Source organism: Filicampus tigris, chromosome 17, assembly GCF_054856515.1.
Source record: "Filicampus tigris isolate MCC_2025a chromosome 17, RoL_Ftig_1.0, whole genome shotgun sequence".
NCBI classification, from domain to species: domain Eukaryota; kingdom Metazoa; phylum Chordata; class Actinopteri; order Syngnathiformes; family Syngnathidae; genus Filicampus; species Filicampus tigris.
Genome location: NC_141233.1, coordinates 1,481,418 through 1,500,345, shown reverse-complemented (window position 1 = coordinate 1,500,345; position 18,928 = coordinate 1,481,418). Strand labels below are relative to the sequence as shown.

At 40.7% G+C, this 18,928-nt stretch overlaps 1 protein-coding gene and 1 pseudogene across 3 annotated transcripts in view; both read right to left on the bottom strand.

Moving 5' to 3' along the window:
• Positions 1-18,928, bottom strand: part of ntm (neurotrimin) — a 256,256-nt gene that overhangs the window by 189,066 nt on the left and 48,262 nt on the right. The gene's annotated exons all lie outside the window — the stretch shown is intronic.
• On the bottom strand, positions 6,904-8,325 carry LOC147132821 (uncharacterized; annotated as a pseudogene).

Here is an 18,928-nt window from a genome sequence, read left to right as displayed (position 1 = left end):
TTTAATTCATATTTTCCTCCATTTTTCTCAGAGACAGGCGCACAATTCAGAAGGAGCAGACGATTAATCAATTTACAATATATAGACAGCAAAATGAACATATTAAATAGAGATTTGTTACTTTTATTTCAGCACACGTATTATTTTAAGCATAATTAAGTCTCAATAAAATCTGTATAAATATGGTCCCACATTGTCCACTCATAAGCAATGGAAATATGTAATATTAATAAAACACAAAAACTGACCTCTGAACCATGTGAAAGAGCCTCATATAAGGCACTCGTAAACTACGTCCATGTTTGGACTTCCTGAATGGAGCGCTGCAGTTTCAGTGGTGAGTGTATGTGTCAATAAAGAGCTGGACGTTTATGCAAAAAAAAATATAATCACAATTATTTTGATTGAGATTGAAATCCCCATTATTTAAATGACTATTTACTGATTTCAAAATGTTGTATTTATTCAATTACTAAAACACAACTATTCAAAAATCATCACAGCCTCATGCCCATTCATTCCTGCACATTGAACACTCTATTATTTTTCCAAGTAAAAAAATGACCTTGTAAATGTGTGAAATTCAAGCCTCTTATATTTTCATTCTGCTTACAACTGTGCCAAAAATATAACGTAAATCGCCGGTTACAACTGTCCACCACCAAACGCGGATACGGAGATAACTGCAAATCCCCACTTTGGCCCGAGTTTTTAGAAACCTTCGATTTTTAATGAAATAAATCTCTGAGGATGTGTGAATGACAGGGCAAACAGCAGAAAAATATTTCCCGTTTGGAAAAGTATGTGTAGACAAGACCTAAAACATCCATCTGCATTATTTACTACACTGATTACCCTAATTTGGGTGATCTGATTTTCGGTCATACACACTTAGATATTGCTGGCGTTGGGCCAAAACCTCCTAAGTCACATTTGGTAAATGTCACATTTTTCAAAAATCTACACTATTCGTCATTCCACATGCTTGGGTGTTATTTTTACTAATTAATTACCAATCCTAAATGCTGAACATCGCTTGCTCTCTTTAAGGAGGCAATGTTAATGGTTGAACAAACATGCCATATTTGGGGTCTCCTGAAAAGTGATGATTTTGAAGCTACACGGTTTTGGCCTGACATCTTTGATATGCAAATGAAATTGAATAGTGCCTTGGAGATGGCAGCATACACACTGCAGATTTTTCGTTTAATTTGTGCTTTTCTACCCTTTTCTGTAAATTAATGTTCATTGAATGTTGTGGGGAATTGTTGTTGACTCTTTTTTGGGCATTTTTGGCCGTGACATTAAATGGAAGAGAGTATGACGACAATGACATAAATGACGACAGAGAATGTGGTGTCACGTTGCAATGTAAAAATACTTGTAAATACCTTACTTGGGAAGTTTGGGCCATCTATACTTTAATGGAGTTGTTATTTTTCAGCCTACTTTGTACTTCTACTCCCTCCTAGGCTTGTGTAAAAACTACCGTGGCTCGAGGTGGGAAGACGTCCAATCTGGCCAAGCACCTTGCTGTTTGGTATATCCAGAGTTATACCACCAGTTTTACGAGCTACAGGTTGTGATGCATTTCTAACACTTCCCTACAAAATAAGTACAGTGTGAATTATCTTGTTCACAATTTGTACAATTTGACGAGACATTCAGCAAGCTGGGAGTGGACTAGGGAATAGTAGACACACGTATGTACACACACACACTCAACGCACATTACGTTGAGTCATTATCAATTAAATGAACATATTTGCTTGACCATAACGGTGCTAATCTATTGTCACTATCAACAATGGGAAGGACATACGGTATATGGACATGCTAACTCATTCATCTCGTCAATTTCCTCCTCCTCCTCATTGTTTTCTCCACCAGGGATGACACGAACTCCAGCATCGACAACATGAAATTCAGTCAGACAGGTCAAGAATATGGCATCATGTAATGTAAAAGCTTATAGCAAATAAATATATATTGAAGGATTTATCCCATATTAGAATCAGGCTGGTAATTACTGACTCTAGATGGATGGCTTTATAATAGTCAATATGTTATCCATATGTTAATCAGACAGTAATTGTATTACTGATCTATGGTCATCACACACAAACAGGTAAATGTCTTCACACATAAGCAGTCATATAACAATACTAAGGGAACAAAGAAAGCTCTTTGTGTCTTGTGTAACACACACATAGCTGGTTAATCTGTGCCAGTGATGGACCGGACGGACGCCCATTTTATGGACGGACGGAGGGCGAGAAGTCTTTTAAAAAGGACGGAATAGCATGGACGGAAGTGGGTTTTCGTCCATCCCTCTATTTGTCCCGAACCGGGTCATGTACCGACTGAACGTGTTTGTGTTGGGTTCTTTTAAAAATCAAGACCACTGCATTTTCTCGTCTACGGAGCCGCCTTTATTAATTGCCTGCGCAACGCTTTCCATGTGCTTCCCAGTAGTCACATTGCACATGCATATTCTGCCCTGTAGTGGTTCAACACATGTAATACCATGGATAATGCCACTGGAGTCAGCCATTACACCTCACTGGCAGAAACACAACCAGCCTGTCTTTTGTGTCTAATCCGTGATAGTTTTGTTAATTAACTCTTAACATTTAGTACCATATCCCTTTGCATGCAAAGTATATCCTTGTGTGGGACATCTTTAGACCATAACAATCTCTACCAGCGTGTGCATTATATACATAAACCTTGCATTATTTTGAAATAATTATTTTATAAAAAATGAAAACATCTGCGTTAAAACGCAAAAATTTAACAACAAAACGCAATAATATTGCATTATTACTCCATCCATCCATCCATTATCTATACCGCTTATCCTCACAAGGGTCGCGGGGCGTGCTGGAGCCTATCCCAGCTGTCTTCGGGCAGTAGGTGGGGGACACCCTGAATTGGTTGCCAGCCAATCGCAGGGCACACAGAGACAAACATCCGTACTCACAATCACACCTAGGTGCAATTTAGAGTGTTCAATTAACCTGCTATGCATGTTTTTGGAATGTGGGAGGAAACGGGAGTACCCGGAGAAAACCCACGCAGGCACGGGGAGAACATGCAAACTCCACACGGGGAGTCCGGAGCCGGGATCGAACCCACGACCTCTGAACTGTGAGGCGGACGTGCTAACCAGTCGACCACCGTGCCGCCGCATTATTACTCAATCTTAAATATTCTTCTGATGTACGCTGGTTTGCATCGGCATCATCATCATCATCATCTTGTTCATCACATCACGACGGTCTTGTGTTGCAGCTAAATGCTATCTTGGTTAAACAGTTGTAAACAATTCAATCCACTCACGATACTCCCAGTCAGGAAGTGGATGTGCACAGGTAATTAGCCAGCTAATGATCTTTAATCCTTTAAGGCCGGGAGAGCAAAACCGCATTTCTACCACAAGAGCCGGGAGCGCTGTTGCGTCTTTCTACCCTTAAAGGTAGGGTGGTCGACTAGTTAGCACGTCAGCCTCACAGTTCAGAGGTCATGGGTTCGATTCCGGCCTCGGTGGAGTCTGCATGTTCTCCCTGTGACTGCATGGGTTTTCTCTGGGTACTCCGGTTTCCTCCCACATTCCAAAAACATGCATGGTAGGTTGATTGGACACTCTAAATTGCCCCTAGTTGTGATTGTGAGCGTGTATGTTTGTTTGTCTCTGTTCAGGGTGTCCCCCGCCTACTCAGGGTGTCCCCCGCCTCCTGCCCGAAGACAGCTGGGATAGGCTCCAGCACCCCCGCAACCCTTGTGAGGATAAGCGGTATAGATAATGGATGGATGGGTCATCTTTGGTACATAACATCATCAAAAGCTTCAGAGAATCTAGAGACATCCTGCATGTAAGCGACAAGGCCGAAAACCAACAATGAATGCCTGTGAGCTTTGATCCAAGCAGCTCTGCATTGAAAATCAATATGATTATGTCAACAGAGATGTCAACCTATAGAATTTCACTTTCATAACAATTCATCCAAATTCTCATAATTTTTACACTTTGTCAAGAACATTACCACGGGACAGTTATTGCTGTATATTATTAAATAGGATAAAAAGAATTATACTTACTACTCAACTACACAACATAAATGTTAATAATTGTTCATATATTATAGCTTCAATATTTTCAACTACAATAAAGTGTATTAAATCAGACTAATCAGATCTCAAAAATGAAAATTGAAAGTCAGCCCTCTATTTTGCAAACAAATAACATTGTTGATAGATTGGATTTGTCCAATGTCCAAGATGGTGAGTTACCTATGTATTCCATAAATATATAACATTTATATTTCATTTTAAATTGATTTATGTTCGTACATTGTTTTAATCCCTCACCTAGACTGTTCCATAATTTCACCCCACAAAATGAAATACAGATTATTTTTGTATCGGTGCGAATGACGTTAATTTTTAAATTGTATTTCCCTCTTAATTTATAACTCCCTTCTCTCTCTAAACATTTTTTGAATGTTTTGTGGTATTGTATCATATTTTACTGTATACATAAATAGTGCTGTTTGAAATTTTACTATATCCACAAATTCTAATAGTTTTGACTGCAAGAAAAGTAAATGAGTGTTTTCGCGAAAGCCTACTTTATTGATTATTCTTATTACCCTTTTTTGTGAAATTATTAATGAACTAACTGCACTTATGTAATTATTACCCCAAATCTCGATGCAGTATCTAAAATATGGAAGAATTATGCAACAGTCCAGAATACGGAGCGAATTGCAGTCAAGTGTCCATTTAACTTTATTTAATACTGATATGCTACTCGCTAGTTTAGTGTGTATATATTTGATATGTGGCTTCCAGCTAAATTTTTCATCTATTATAACACCTAGAAATTTATGTTCTGGAACCCTGTCAATTTGCACCCCATCTATTTTTATTTGTATATGTACATTTTATCTGTAATTCCCAAACACCATTAACACAGTTTAATGATAGTCTGTTTCTATCAAACCAGATTTTCTTTTTTTTTTTTTCATTTCTTCAGTGATTTCACCCAATAGGTCATTTAAATTATCCCCAGAACAGAAAATGTTGGTATCATCTGCTAACAACACCAGTTTCAGTACATCTGATACCTTGCAAATGTCATTGATATATAAAATAAACAGTTTTGGGCCCAAAACTGACCCTTGGGGGACACCACAAACAATATCCAAATAAGATGAAGAAAAATCACCCAACTTAACAAACTGTTGTCTTCTCTGTAGATAGCTTTTGATTCAGTCCAACACAATACCTCTAATGCCATACCTTTCCAGTTTTTTAATTAATATAGCATGGTTAATTGTATCAAAGGCTTTCTTAATATCAATAAATATTCCAATAGCTTGCTCTTTCAGTTGCCATTTCTTCAATAGCGTCTGTTATTACAAGTAATGTTGATCTGCCAGCTCTGAAACCATATTGACTATCAGAAAGCAATTTGTGTTTATCTATAAATATATCCAGTCTGTTATTGAACAGTTTTTCTAATATTTTTGACAGCTGTGGAAGCAAAGAGACCTGTCTGTAATTGGTGAGGTGATATTTGTTCCCAGTTTTGTACAGTGGAATGACTTTGGCTATTTTCATTTTATGTGGAAATGTACCTATCTGAAATGATAAATAACAAATATATGTTAGTGGTTTTGAGATCCCTTGAATTACTTCTTTCACCATTGGCATACCCATATCATTATAATCACTTGACTTTTTACTTTTACATGTTTTAACAATGACCAATATTTCTTTTTCTTCAACTGCAGTGAGAAACATTGAGCAGTGATTTCTGTCTATCAAAACATCCATAGTCTTCCCGACTGTCTCCGGATCTGAGATTTTTCCTGCGAGATCGGGTCCTACGCTTACAAAAAAGCTATTAAACACATCAGCCACCTCAGTCCTACTACAAATGACATCATCCATATTATATAATCAGGGTAACCATTTAGTGTGGAGTTAGGTTTTATGATACTGCTTAATATATTCCACATCCCTTTAATATTATTTCTATTTTCATCTAATTTGTTTATGTAATAGTCTTTCTTACTTGTCCTCATAATATGAGTTAATTTATTTTTATATCTTTTATATTTGTTTTCCATTTCCTGAGTTCTCAGTCTCACAAATTCTCGGTATCACATGTTTTTCTTTTTGCAGGGATTTTGTAATCCCTTTGATGGACAGTCACTATATTTAAGTTTTTTTGTGTAACCTTTAACTGGACAATGCTTATCATATATTCGGTTAAATATCCTCATTCATATGCATTGTCCACAATTTTTTCTTGATATATTACCTCCCAATTTTGGGCCAGTAGCTCACCCCAAACTGCATCTATTGCTTCTCTGGACCGCATTCTATTATGTTCTGTCTGTTTTCCTGATTTTTTTATTCCTATAATTGTGATCATAGATAGCAAAAACTGGTAGGTGGTCACTAATATCATTAATTAGTATACCACATTTTGTTATGTTTCCCATTTCATTGGTGTATATATTATCAATTAAAGTGGCAACATTAGATGTAATTCTAGTGGGTCGAGTTATCTTTTGAAATAAGATAAGACTGTACATCTTTTTCACAAATTCATCGGTTGTTTTATGTTTATGTAGTGTAATATCTGTTCCTTGTTTTGTGCATGTGCTGGCTGGGCCTATGGGTAGTGAGTGACGTCATAGCGAGGGGACAAGGGGTTTAGGAGGGAAGTTGAGAGTGAGAGCGGGTGATATGATTGAGCGCATGGGCGTGAGTTGTGGCCACCAGCAGCTCTTGTGTGAATGTGTTCTGTTTTCCGTGACGATCTGTGATTAAAGAAGACGATCAGACTGCATCAGCAACTGTGTGCATCTTTGACCACTTCGAGGGGCATTACAGTATGTTCAATATGTCAATATTCAAATCACCACATTTTTGTCACCCCTATTTGAAAACATACTCTCCATCCATTCCTTGAAGGTATCAATGTTTGTCCGTGGTGCTCTGTATATATAACTGACAATACCCTCCTTATTTTTTTCCTTATGTATTTCAATAGTTATGCATTCTAGTAGGTTGTCAATCACAGTAGTCATGTCTTCTAATACTTTGAAGTTCAGTTTTTTTTCTATGTATATAGCCACTCCTCTGCCACCTTTGTTATTCCTATTAATATTCCTTAGTTCATAACCTTCGAGCTCAAAGTCCATTCCTTTATTCATACTAATCCAGGTTTCTGATATAACAATAATGCTGAATGGTTGTGTGAATGTCTGTAAATATTCCTTAATGTGATTGAAGTTGGCATAGATTCTTCTGTTGTTGAAATGGATTATCGATAGTTTGTTCTTTGATACTATAGTCTGATTGAACTGTTCATCACTGAAGTAAGTGCAATCATTGTTAAAGCTGTTGAAGAAATTTGTATCCGGGTCTATTTTCAGTTGTAGTTCCTGTAAATTGTGTTCAGTGGATTCAAAAGTTCTCCTTTCCAAATGTTCTCAATTAATTAAGCAATGCATAATACTTTTTCCAGATGAAGATGCGTGTAGTTTTCCGACGTGTGTCAAAGTTGTGCATAGATGGTTTTTTTGGTTTTTTTACTTCATAGTACCTGCTGTAGTTCATTTGTACATCTCCATTTCCTCCAGCCTCCTGATAACTAGATCTTTCTCTTGTGGGCCGTTAAGTTGTATTAATACTTTACAGTTGGTCATCCACGTAATCATTATTTTCCCTTGCTTTCTCAGAAAGCGTGCTTTTTTGGCTATATCGGCATTGGACTTTGTGAGATGGTCGTTCATGAATACATGTGTTCTTTTCAGTTTTCTCCCCTGCTTCAATAGGCCAGCTTTGTGCTTCCTATTAATGAATCTAAGAATAATTGGCGGTTTGTCAGTGGCGCTTATCTTGGGGAGGAGGTGACATGCCTCGATGTTGTTGCAGTCCAGTTCGATTCCCTTTTGACTCCAGGAATGTAGCCACCTGTTGTTCCACAGATCGGACATCCATTTCATCAAGTCCCGTCCCGTTAGCACTGTTAACCGCCCTAGCATGCGTGCACGGCTTCACAGGGAGCCCGGTGACGATCATATCATTCAACCTGGTGTACTGCTCCATGTCCGCAACTCTGTCCTCCAGGTAGGCGATCCGCTTATTTTGCTCAACATTTTGAATACGGAACGTTTTCACCTCCTCGATCAGTTCCAGGATCCCCTTCTGCTGCAACCTGACAGCGGTAAGTTCCTCTGCTAGGTCGAGCAACTTTTTTATTTCATCGACCTCCTCGGCCTTCGGAGACTTCTTTGGTCCCATGACTCCAGAAAGAATCACAGATTTGAATTTTTTTTGTTTTTCCACTGAAGAGTGTAGACTGTGACTGTTAGGTGAGTTAACCGATCGTCACACAGGCACCTGAACACCTGTATTTGACTGGCACATTAAGCATTCAAGTAAATAAAGTTGTATTGTATTGTACTTTTAACTTCATAGGCCCATCTTATGGGCTGACGTATGTGGTGACGTAATAATTAATTTGCTGTCCTATGTACAGTAGCTGTGTAGCGTTATATTTTTTTTCTCTCCATACACTTAATAATTTGCCTGTTATTTTGTGTTGAAGGTTTGACTACTCTCCACTATAACACCGTTTCAACAAGCCCTATGTGACAAGTTCACTGTATCACCCAATCACTGATTTTGGTATTTCATGTCTACATTTTCTTCTTGACGGAGGTGATGATTAGAGACTTGTGCTGTGAACTTGCGGCTCTGATCGTGTTTTTAGCCACGCCAGCAAGTCAGCCGAAACTTGCAGGGAGCTGGGGCAGCACAAAATAGTATCCACAAAGCAATCCCCCATTCACACAGCGGAAAGCGGTGATGTTGGGTGACAGTACAATGTATGATGATGTGCAGTTTATTTATTTTTTTTTTTTTTCAATAAAGTAGTGTTCATTTCATCATGTTTCTTTATGAAATGTGTAAGCGCCAGCGGCTTGGTGGCCCGACAGCATTGGTGCTATGGTCGGACAGTGGATTTTTTTAATATCCAGACCTATGAGCGTTTCGGCCATAATGGTTGGCGTTCAGTGAGTTGCGTAACCAAATACACACAATTCATAACATTTGGCAGCTCTGTGTAAAGTATATATTGCAAAGCCACGAAAGCTATACATCAACAACACACAAACACCTGTCCTCATCTGAGATAAACTGTGTGAAAAGTGTGCTGTGGTCTGAGAAGTCCACATTTCAAATTGTTTTGGGCAATCATAGACGTCCTCCTGGCCGGAGAGGAAAAGGACATCCGGATTGCCATCAGCACAAAGTTCAAAAGCCAGCATCTGTAATGGTATGGGGGGGTCAGTGACCATGGCATGGGTAATATGCACATCTGCGAAGGCACCATTAATGCTGAAAGGTATATAGAGGTTTTGGAGCAACAGATGCTGCCAAGCAATGTCTTTTTCAAGGACGCCCCTGTTTATTTCAGCAAGAAAAATGCCAAACCACATTCTGCACCTGTTACAAGAGTGTGGCTTCATATTAAACGAGTGTTAGTACTAGATTGGCCTGCTCGCAGTCCATACCAGTCTCCCAATGAAAATGTGTGGTGCAATGTGAAGCACAAAACATAACAATGGAGACCCCAGACTTTAGCAACTCAAGTTGTAAATCAAACAAGAATGGGAAAGAATTCCACATACAAAGCTTCAACAATTAGTATGCTAGTTCCCAAAGGCTTATTGAGTATTTTTAAAAGGGAAGGTATTGTAACACATTGGTAAACATGTCCCTGTCTCAGCTTTTTGGAATGTGCTAGTGGTATCAGTTTAAATGAGTGAATCAAAATCAGTGAATATTTGCATAAGAAAATGATAGTTTATGAGGTTGGACATTAAATATCGTTTTTGGGGTGTATTTAGTTGAATATAGGCTGAAAAGTATGTGAAAATCATTGTAAAATTGAAAAATATACTTACAATTATATTTTACAAGAATAAATCTGGCATATTATGATGAAAATAAAAACGTTGGAATTTGATGTCATGATGCCAAGCTATAAAATGAGATTAAAGTGTGTGTGTGTGTAGGGGTGTGTGTGTGCGTGTGATGAAGGTTTGAAAACTACTCAATTTTTTCCTACTTGCAGGACTAAGAAAAAAGTTGGTTGTTCTTATTGATTTTTGTAAGGTTTTGTTGTCTCAGAAACATGAAAAAGTAAAATAAAAATACAGTACATTAAATCTTAACGACAAAACCATGGTATACTCCATCCATCCATCCATTAACCAATCCGTTATCCTCAAAAGGGTGCTGGAGCCTATCCCAGCTGCCTTTGGGCATTAGGCGGGGCACACCCTGAACTGGTTGCCAGCCAATCGCAGGGCACACAAACAAACATTCGCACTCACAATCACACCTAGGGGCAATTTAGAGTGTCCATGGTATACTCAATTAATTCAACAATTTACCTTACGATATTTTTAGACGATACTGATACCTACATTGAGGTTGCTGTGTTTATATACACAGAATAAATGCAGGCTTGAATAACTAGCTGGGGCTGGTCTACTTAGTAGTACAGGAAGTACAGGAAATGTCTTGATAGGACATTTATTCTCCAGGCATTTGTCAAGGACAAAGAGGGCTCACAAAAAAAGGTCTTTCCTCTGACTGTGACACTCTTGAAATAAGAGATTACTGACTTGATTTGACTGACTTCATACAGTTCATGTCAGGTATGCTGAGAAAGCAGTAGAGGTTAAAAATTGTAATTGTCAGATTGAGGTTGTACCATGATATTAAGTCCCAGAGAAAAATACTATGTCTGTTGCAGAGACCCAGATTTACATGCTCCATGGATGTCCACACTAGGAATGAAAGCCAGGAAAACAGGAACAATCCTTTCCTGCTTCTACCCTCTTTGCCAAACAGCAAACGGGTCAATAACCCATCATTATAGAGCTTCACACTTCGGTGGCTGCAAATCGACTGCCGGCAGGAAGATGGAGTAAGGCAATGATGCCAAAGCTGATGATGAGACATCATCGCTCATCTTGTCTGACATCTAAACAGAAAACAAAAACAACCTGAAAAAAAAATTAGGATTCAGGTAAAGAAGTAGAATATGGTCTGACCGTATATACAATTCGGTCACCCAGAGTATTTTTTATATTATGGTTTAGGTAGTTACTTGAGTCAATATTCTTTCCGTGGCACAATGGACAGTTACATTTGAAATGTAAATATTTGTAAAACATACACAACAAATCAAGACATACATACAGTACTGAGGCAAGTTCCACAAAACAAAGAAGATGTGACGTGAGCGTCAGAACAAAAAGAAACAAAGTCTCTCAGAAGCTCAGGAACAGACTAATGCAAAACAGTACGCAGAGAGCAGTCTCCCTCATTACTTGTGAAGGGTGGATTGAAGCAAGGTTTGTGAACTGACCCCAGTGATATTCAACCTTTTCCTGACAGCAGCCACCGATCCATAAAGGAGGATAGTGGTGTTTCAGTCCAGTTGCGCCTTGGTAGGCCCTTGTTTAACATCTGACTCTCCTCCTCTGACAAAGATGAAGAATTATCTTGTCAACATCCAGCAGCTCCTCACTCATTCCTCAGCTGTATTTCAACTTGTATTGGTCACTATGTAACTTTGTTACAGCTCTATCTGTTATGAAATGCGATATATAAATTGTATTGTATTGTATTGTATAGTAACACTAAACGGCTCACTACACTAAAGGTAACTGAGCAGTTCTGCAGTTATAAAGCTGGTTTGCTTCTGCCTTGCGTGTACCGCACTCCCGTGTGTTTGAGAAATACAATCTACAAAAGGAAACGAGAGCTGCAGTCTACCAAGCAATGTGTTTTAACTCTGCTTTATGGAGCAGAAGCCTGGACAACCTACTGCCATCAAATCCCTCGCCTTGAACTGTTGCCCCCAACATATTCTTGGACTCAATTTGCAGGACCATGACCCACCCATGTGTGTATCCTGCAACATTCTGGGTCCATGACCAACAGAATCAGAATTGCCTTATTGTCATTGTGCCAAGTCACAAAGAAAATGAATCAAAAGCTCCAATGTGCGGAAACAACAAAACACACAAATTTCAATAAATACAATAACAAGGTAAGAAGATATTAGAATGTTTTTTTTGTGGTGGGGTGGGGGGTTGTCTTTCCATGACAGTTCACTGGTTCCTTCTACTTACTGAGCTTTTATTGCCTGAGGCATTCATTAAGCAGGTCTTCCCTGGTGGTCCATCATATTGAGGCCTGGTGTTTTCTCCTGGATAGTGCCAATGGTGCTCACAAGTCCACAGCCACCGCCTATTTGCGCTTTGTGTACAACCTCAGGATGCTGGACTTGGGGTGGAACCCTATGTGCATTGTAAGGAGCTTTCTTGTCTTGATATTAGTGGCTTGCATCTCTTCCTGTGGCCAGGGTATTATGCCAGTGGGGTATTCTTCTAGCCATTCTAGACTAGGGACACCAGCAAGACCAGCATGAAAACACAACAAAACCATTGGTCTGTGCTGTTTTTGCTTGTTTTTAATTTTATCTATCTATCTATCTATAAGCAGGATTGGCTAGCAGGAATGTTTCTGGAACTATGCGTCTTGACAACCTGTTCTCAGTTGAACTGGTACAATATGAGTTGAACCAGGAAAGAGCTGTACCAGTGAGGATGTGTTCCTAAGAGAAGCACTTGAGGCAAATGGGATGGGAGATGGTGTCAAAGCAACAGAAACGTTAGGATAATGAGGATGCTGATACAGTAAGACTTAAGTTGGCACCGATGGAGCAGTCTTTGGTGAATTTGACAGAGCTGGGCAGTGCCTAATCACCGCAGAGTTCCCGTCTGCATATGTAAACGACATACGTGGTCCCACTCGGTCCGAGGGTCAGTCAAATTACGTCGAGAACGGACTTAACCTGCACCATGTCATACACAGGTGCCGCACTCCTAGCACGCGGGGGAAAAAACCCCCCTGTTTTTTGTACATTGCGGTCCTACAGACGCAAGGACATGCGCCCCATATTGTTTTTATTTCACAGATCACCACGCTGTGTGTGTGTGTGTGTGACTCTGTTGTTTTTGTTTGATATTTTTTCTTTGATTGGCGGTATGTGCTCGTGCGGCGCCTGCGTGTGACGTGAAAATTCCGTTCTCTACACCAATTGGCGACGAGGGATGGACCAGGACCACGTGGGTTGATTAAATATGTAGAACGGAACGCAGTGGCGGTTAGGTGATGCCCAGCTCTGGATTTTGATGAGTAATGTCACAGTGCCACGGCGAGGTTTGAGCCAAATTAAAAGGGTTGGATATAACTAAATGAAATTGGTTGGCAACTGCTCTTTCTGAGATCTTGCCAAGGAATCAAAGATTTGAAAGCAGACTAGTTGTGGATTTTCTAGAACTATAACCGTTTTTTATAAGGATGGGGTGATTGAGAATGTTTTAAAGCTGGATGGTACAATGCCAGATTCAAGGGAGGAGTTCAAAATTTTTACATGATGCTGCGGACGAGGGAGGCGCTAACAATCTATTGATCTGGCCATTGATTTGTTGCATGCTCAAGTCTGTATAAACAAAGCTCGGCGCTTCTATTTTAGACAGAAACAGACCAACATAAAGGGTACATTAAATACAAAGAAAATAATTGCAAAAATATTTAATGTTTTATGAAGTCTGGAGGCTGTTATGAAATGAACTGTAATGGTCAATATGGTGGACTGGACTGCCTATTGTATAGCTGGGCCGGTGACGGGGCAAAAGGAATTCAAATGCTGGGACCTCATCTCTCAAATGTGATGGGAGTATGTCAGGCATGATGGATCGCTTTTACGGTCATGCTCAGTTGATGAATTGTGAAAGACTGACATACAGCAATACAATACAAGCAGTGGACAGCCCAGAGCCAGACTGAATCACCCCTCTGCCAAACCTGCCGCATAATTTCTATTTTATTCTGTCAATTTACCTTGGCCTTTGTTGAATGTCCCCTTCTGGTATTATACTTAGTGTAATATATTTACATTTAATATTTAAAATGACCTTTAATTGTGGGTTGTTTGTCGGAAAGTCAAATCTCGGGTTCAGGAGAAGTAATGTCGTTTTCCTGGCCGTGCAACAGTAGACCAGGTCTACATCCTCAGAAGGGTCCTCAATGGTGCATGGGAGTTTGCCCAATGAGTCTACATGTGTTTTGTGGACTTGGATAAGGTGTTGGACTGTCTCCCTCTGTGGCGAGTACATCTGGAGTATCCCCCCTAATACGGGCTGTTCGGTCCATGTACCACCTATGTCAGGGTTTGGTCCACATTGCCGACAGTAGGTCAGATTCGTTTCCAGTGAGGATTGGACTCCGCCCAGACTGCACTTTGTTACAGATTCGGTTCATAACCTTTATGGACAGAATTTCTAGGTACAGCTGAGGCATTGAGGTTTAGTAGCTTGAGTATTGCATCTCTGCTTTTTGCAGATGATGTAGTACTGTTGGCTTCTTCAAGCCATGATCTCCAACTCTCACTGGAGCCATTCGGGGCCGAGTATGAAGCGGTTGGGATGAAAATCAGCACCTCCAAATTGGAGACCATGGTCGTCAGTCGGAAAAGGATGGAGTGCCCTCTCCAGGTCAAGGATGAGATCTTGTACCAAGTGGAGGAGTTCAAGTATCTTGGGGTCTTGTTCACGAGTGTGGGAAGGATGGAGTGTGACTTCGACAGGTGGATCGGTGCAGTATCTGCTGTGATTTTTGTCGTAGTGAAGAAGCAGCTGATTCTTAAGGCGAAGCTCTCAATTTATCGGTCGATCAAAAGACCAAAACAAAAGGTTCCTGGGTACAAGCGTCAGAAATGAGTTTCCTCCACAGGGTGTCCAGGCTCTCCCTTAGAGATAGGATGAGAAACTCAGTCATACTGGACTCAGAGTTGAGGTACTGCTCCTCGACGTGGAGCCAAATGAGGTGGCTGATCATCTGATCAGGATGCCTTCTGGACGTCTCTCTGGTGAGGTGTTCTGTGCATATCCCATGGGCAGCTGGCCTGGGAATGCCTTGGGATCCCTCCGGAAGAGTTGGAAGTAGTGGCTGAGAAGAGGGAAGTCTGGGCTTCTTTGTTGAAGCGGCTTTCCTCCGTGACCCGACCCCGGATAAGCGGTAGATAATGGATGAACGGATGGGTCTTAACATGTGTAAGATGAAAAGTAATTGAAATCTTTTTATTTCGACACACAGTTTACAAAGAAAAATTATGCTTTTTTTGAGGGTCTGAACCTGGGTGAAAACGTATGTAACTTTGCACACACACATCAGACCTGGCATAAAAATCAATATTTTACATATTTGTTAAAAAAAATTGTAGGGGGCGCTATGCAGCCATTTTTTGAAGGGTCTGAACCTGGGTGAAAACTTATGTAACTTTTCACACACACATCAGACCTGGCATAAAAATCACTATTTTACATATTTCTTCAAAAAATGGCTGCATAGCATTATTGGTTCTAAATTTCACCTAGATCTGTGAAAATTAGGAACATATGTAACAGCCCAGGCGGCACGGTGGTTGACTGGTTAGCACGTCCGCCTCACAGTTCAGAGGTCGTGGGTTCGATCCCGGCTCCGGCCTCCCTGTGTGGAGTTTGCATGTTCTCTCCATGCCTGTGTGGGTTTTCTCCGGGTACTCTCGTTTCCTCCCACATTCCAAAAACATTCATGGTAAGGTGATTGGACTCTCTAAATTGTAACAGCCCGAGCGGCACGGTGGTCGACTGGTTAGCGCGTCCGCCTCACAGTTCAGAGGTTGTGGGTTCGATCCTGGCTCCGGCCTCCCTGTGTGGAGTTTGCATGTTCTCTACTTTCCTGCGTGGGTTTTCTCCGGGTTTTCTCCGCGATTGGCTGGCAACCAATTCAGGGTGTCCCCCGCCTACTGCCCGAAGACAGCTGGTATAGGCTCCAGCACGCCCCGCGACCCTTGTGAGGATAAGCAGTATCGATAATGGATGGATGGATGTAACAGCCCAAGAACTACAAAAATTGTCTTCTGGAACCATATGCTAAATTTAACAGGAAGTCCACCATTTTGACTAGTTTAGAATTGGGCGCCATTTTTGGCCTTTTCTAGAGGTCAAATTTCCTACTCCTAGAGATTTTTTCCAATCCTTTCCAAACTGTGGGTGTTTCATCGAAAACACGATTAAGATGAAAAGTTGTTGAAAGCTTTTTATTTCGTTGCACGCTGTTGCCGTGGCGACGCCACATTTGCAAAGAAAATTGTGCTGTTTTTGAGCCTAAACCTAGGCGAAAACCCGTGAAACTTTGTACACTCATCAGGCATGGCAAAAACATTCACATTTTGGAGGGTTATTGTGCAGTTTCTTATTATGATTTTTCTCCGTAAAGAATCACTTTTTTTTTTTTTTCAAACTTTCTTTATTGGTTTTCAACCAAGACATACCAAAGTAGACATCACCAGTTCGATTATGATACAATTGTATGTCATATACCCAGACCTCTCTCCCCCCTGCCTCAATCCACCCACCTCCAAGCCCGAACTAGAAATTGCAGCGAATCAGTCGCCGCGCACAAACATCAACACACCCAAGAGCATACATAAACACACAAGGGGGAGAAAAAGAAAATAGATAAATAAATAAAAAAGAAAATAAAATTTAAAAAAAAGAGAAAACAAAGACCTACACCTGCTCTGCCTCAGGAAGCAGTGTGATAGCATCAACCAGTAACAAAAATGGTTGCCAATTCTTTTTAAATTTATCGATAGAGCCTTTCAGTGAGAATTTTTCCAATCTCAAGTTGAAAAGCACCTCCTCTATCCACAAATTGTGGAATGGGGGTGCGGGGAAGCTTCCACCTTAGTAGAGTGAGCCGCCGAGCCAACATAGTAGTAAAAGCCATGGCCTGTTTGAGTGGACCGGTTAAGTTTGCGTCAGGAGGCACACCAAAGATGGCCAAAAGTGAGTTAGGAGGAACAGTCTGGCCATATACTTTGCTGAGTGTATCAAAAATCTCCCGCCAAAACATATTCAATTGAGGGCAATCCCAAAACATGTGAACATGATTTGCCGGTGAATGCCCACATCTATTGCACGCATCTTTAACTGTTGGATACATTTTAGATAGGATTGCATTGGTATAATGCATTTTATAAAATATTTTACACTGGATCAAGGCATGACGGACACAAAGGATGAATGGATCAATTTCAAAACTAGATCCCATTGTTGCTCAGATAATGCCATCTGCAGTTCATCTTCCCAACTCCTTTTAAGAGCACAAATCGACTTCAAAAGTATGTTGTCGAGTATTTAACACCGAAATGGGTCTACTCTGTTGAGGTTTAGTTCCAAGTAAAGTATCCAAAGAAGTTTCAGGAGGTCTATTGGGAAAGTGAGGAAACTGTTTTTTGGCAAAATTCCTAGTCTGGAGATAATGGAAAAAATTCGAATTCGGCAGATCAAATTTAGATGAAAGGTCGGCAAAAGACAAAAAACAATCATTCTCATAAAGATCCATAATCGTCCGAAGTCCTTTATCATGCCACATTCTGAAAGCCACATCAGTGGTTGAAGGTAAAAAATTACAATTCCTCAGTAAAGGCGTGAACACGGATGGGCCAAATAGCCCAAAACGCTTTTTCAACTGTCTCCAAATATCACAAGAATCAGTTTTATTGGTGCTACGGAGTTGAGCACATTTACCAGAACACCATTGTAATCTTTTGTGAGTATCAATCCAACCACTATAAGAAGGAAAGGAATCAGTTGCCAGAGGCTGTAGCTCAGAGAACGCAGCAGTGGTAGAATAACTAATATTGTGGCTGCTATAGGTTTGATTGTGGTCAGGACGATGGCCATGAGCCAAGTAGGGGTGGGCGATATATATCGTTATCGATATCATCGTCAATCTTGCATTCACGATGTGTAATTTGACATTATTGAGTTTTGTAATCGAGTAATGCTGAAAATCAGTGTGCATTAACGGCAGTGGAGGAGGAAGTGATAATCATTCGGTCACCCGGTCACGTGACTCTGTCCGCATTGCAGCTGAGCTGTTTCAAATATGAAGGAGTGTCGAGCGGGGGTTCATAGCGAGGCGCGAGTCCACGTCGTCCGTAGTCTGTAAATGATTTGGAGTTGACAAGACTGACGTCGGTGGGAATAACATTGTTAGATGTGCCAAAACGGTCACCGTGAATAGCAATTGGATTACAAGGAAAACTTGGCGACCGCGCAAGCACGCTAAACACAAGCCTAAACACACACTCAGGAAACAGTCACCAATTTGAAACAACAAATATAACTGCACGCACGCACTCACGCACACACACACTCAGTACTTTAGCGAGCAAGTCAAACGCGACATCCTGGATGATTGGTTAACATTCAGTTTACACGGTTGTAGTCCGCATCATTCATAACTAGCCTGTATTCCCAAAGCATGTTGCACAAACTACGGCTGATCAGTGTGACGCCAGGATACACTCAAACATGAATAAAGTTACAAGTCTACATATCACAGTGATGAGTGAGAGAATGCACTTTTCGGTAAATTGCAGTTTTGTTATTCAACTTTATTCTGGGCACGGTGGTGGACTGGTTAGCTAGTCCGCCTCACAGTTCAGAGGTCGTGGGTTCGATCCCGGCTCTGGCCTCCCTGTGTGGAGTTTGCATGTTCTCCCCGTGCCTGCGTGGGTTTCCTCCGGGTACTCCAGTTTCCTCCCACATTCCAAATACATGCATGGTAAGTTGATTGGACTCTCTAAATTGCCCCTAGGTGTGATTGTGAGTGTAGATGTTTGTCTCTGTGTGCCCTGCGATTGGCTGGCAACCAATTCAGGGTGTCCCCCGCCTACTGCCCGAAGACAGCTGGGATAGGC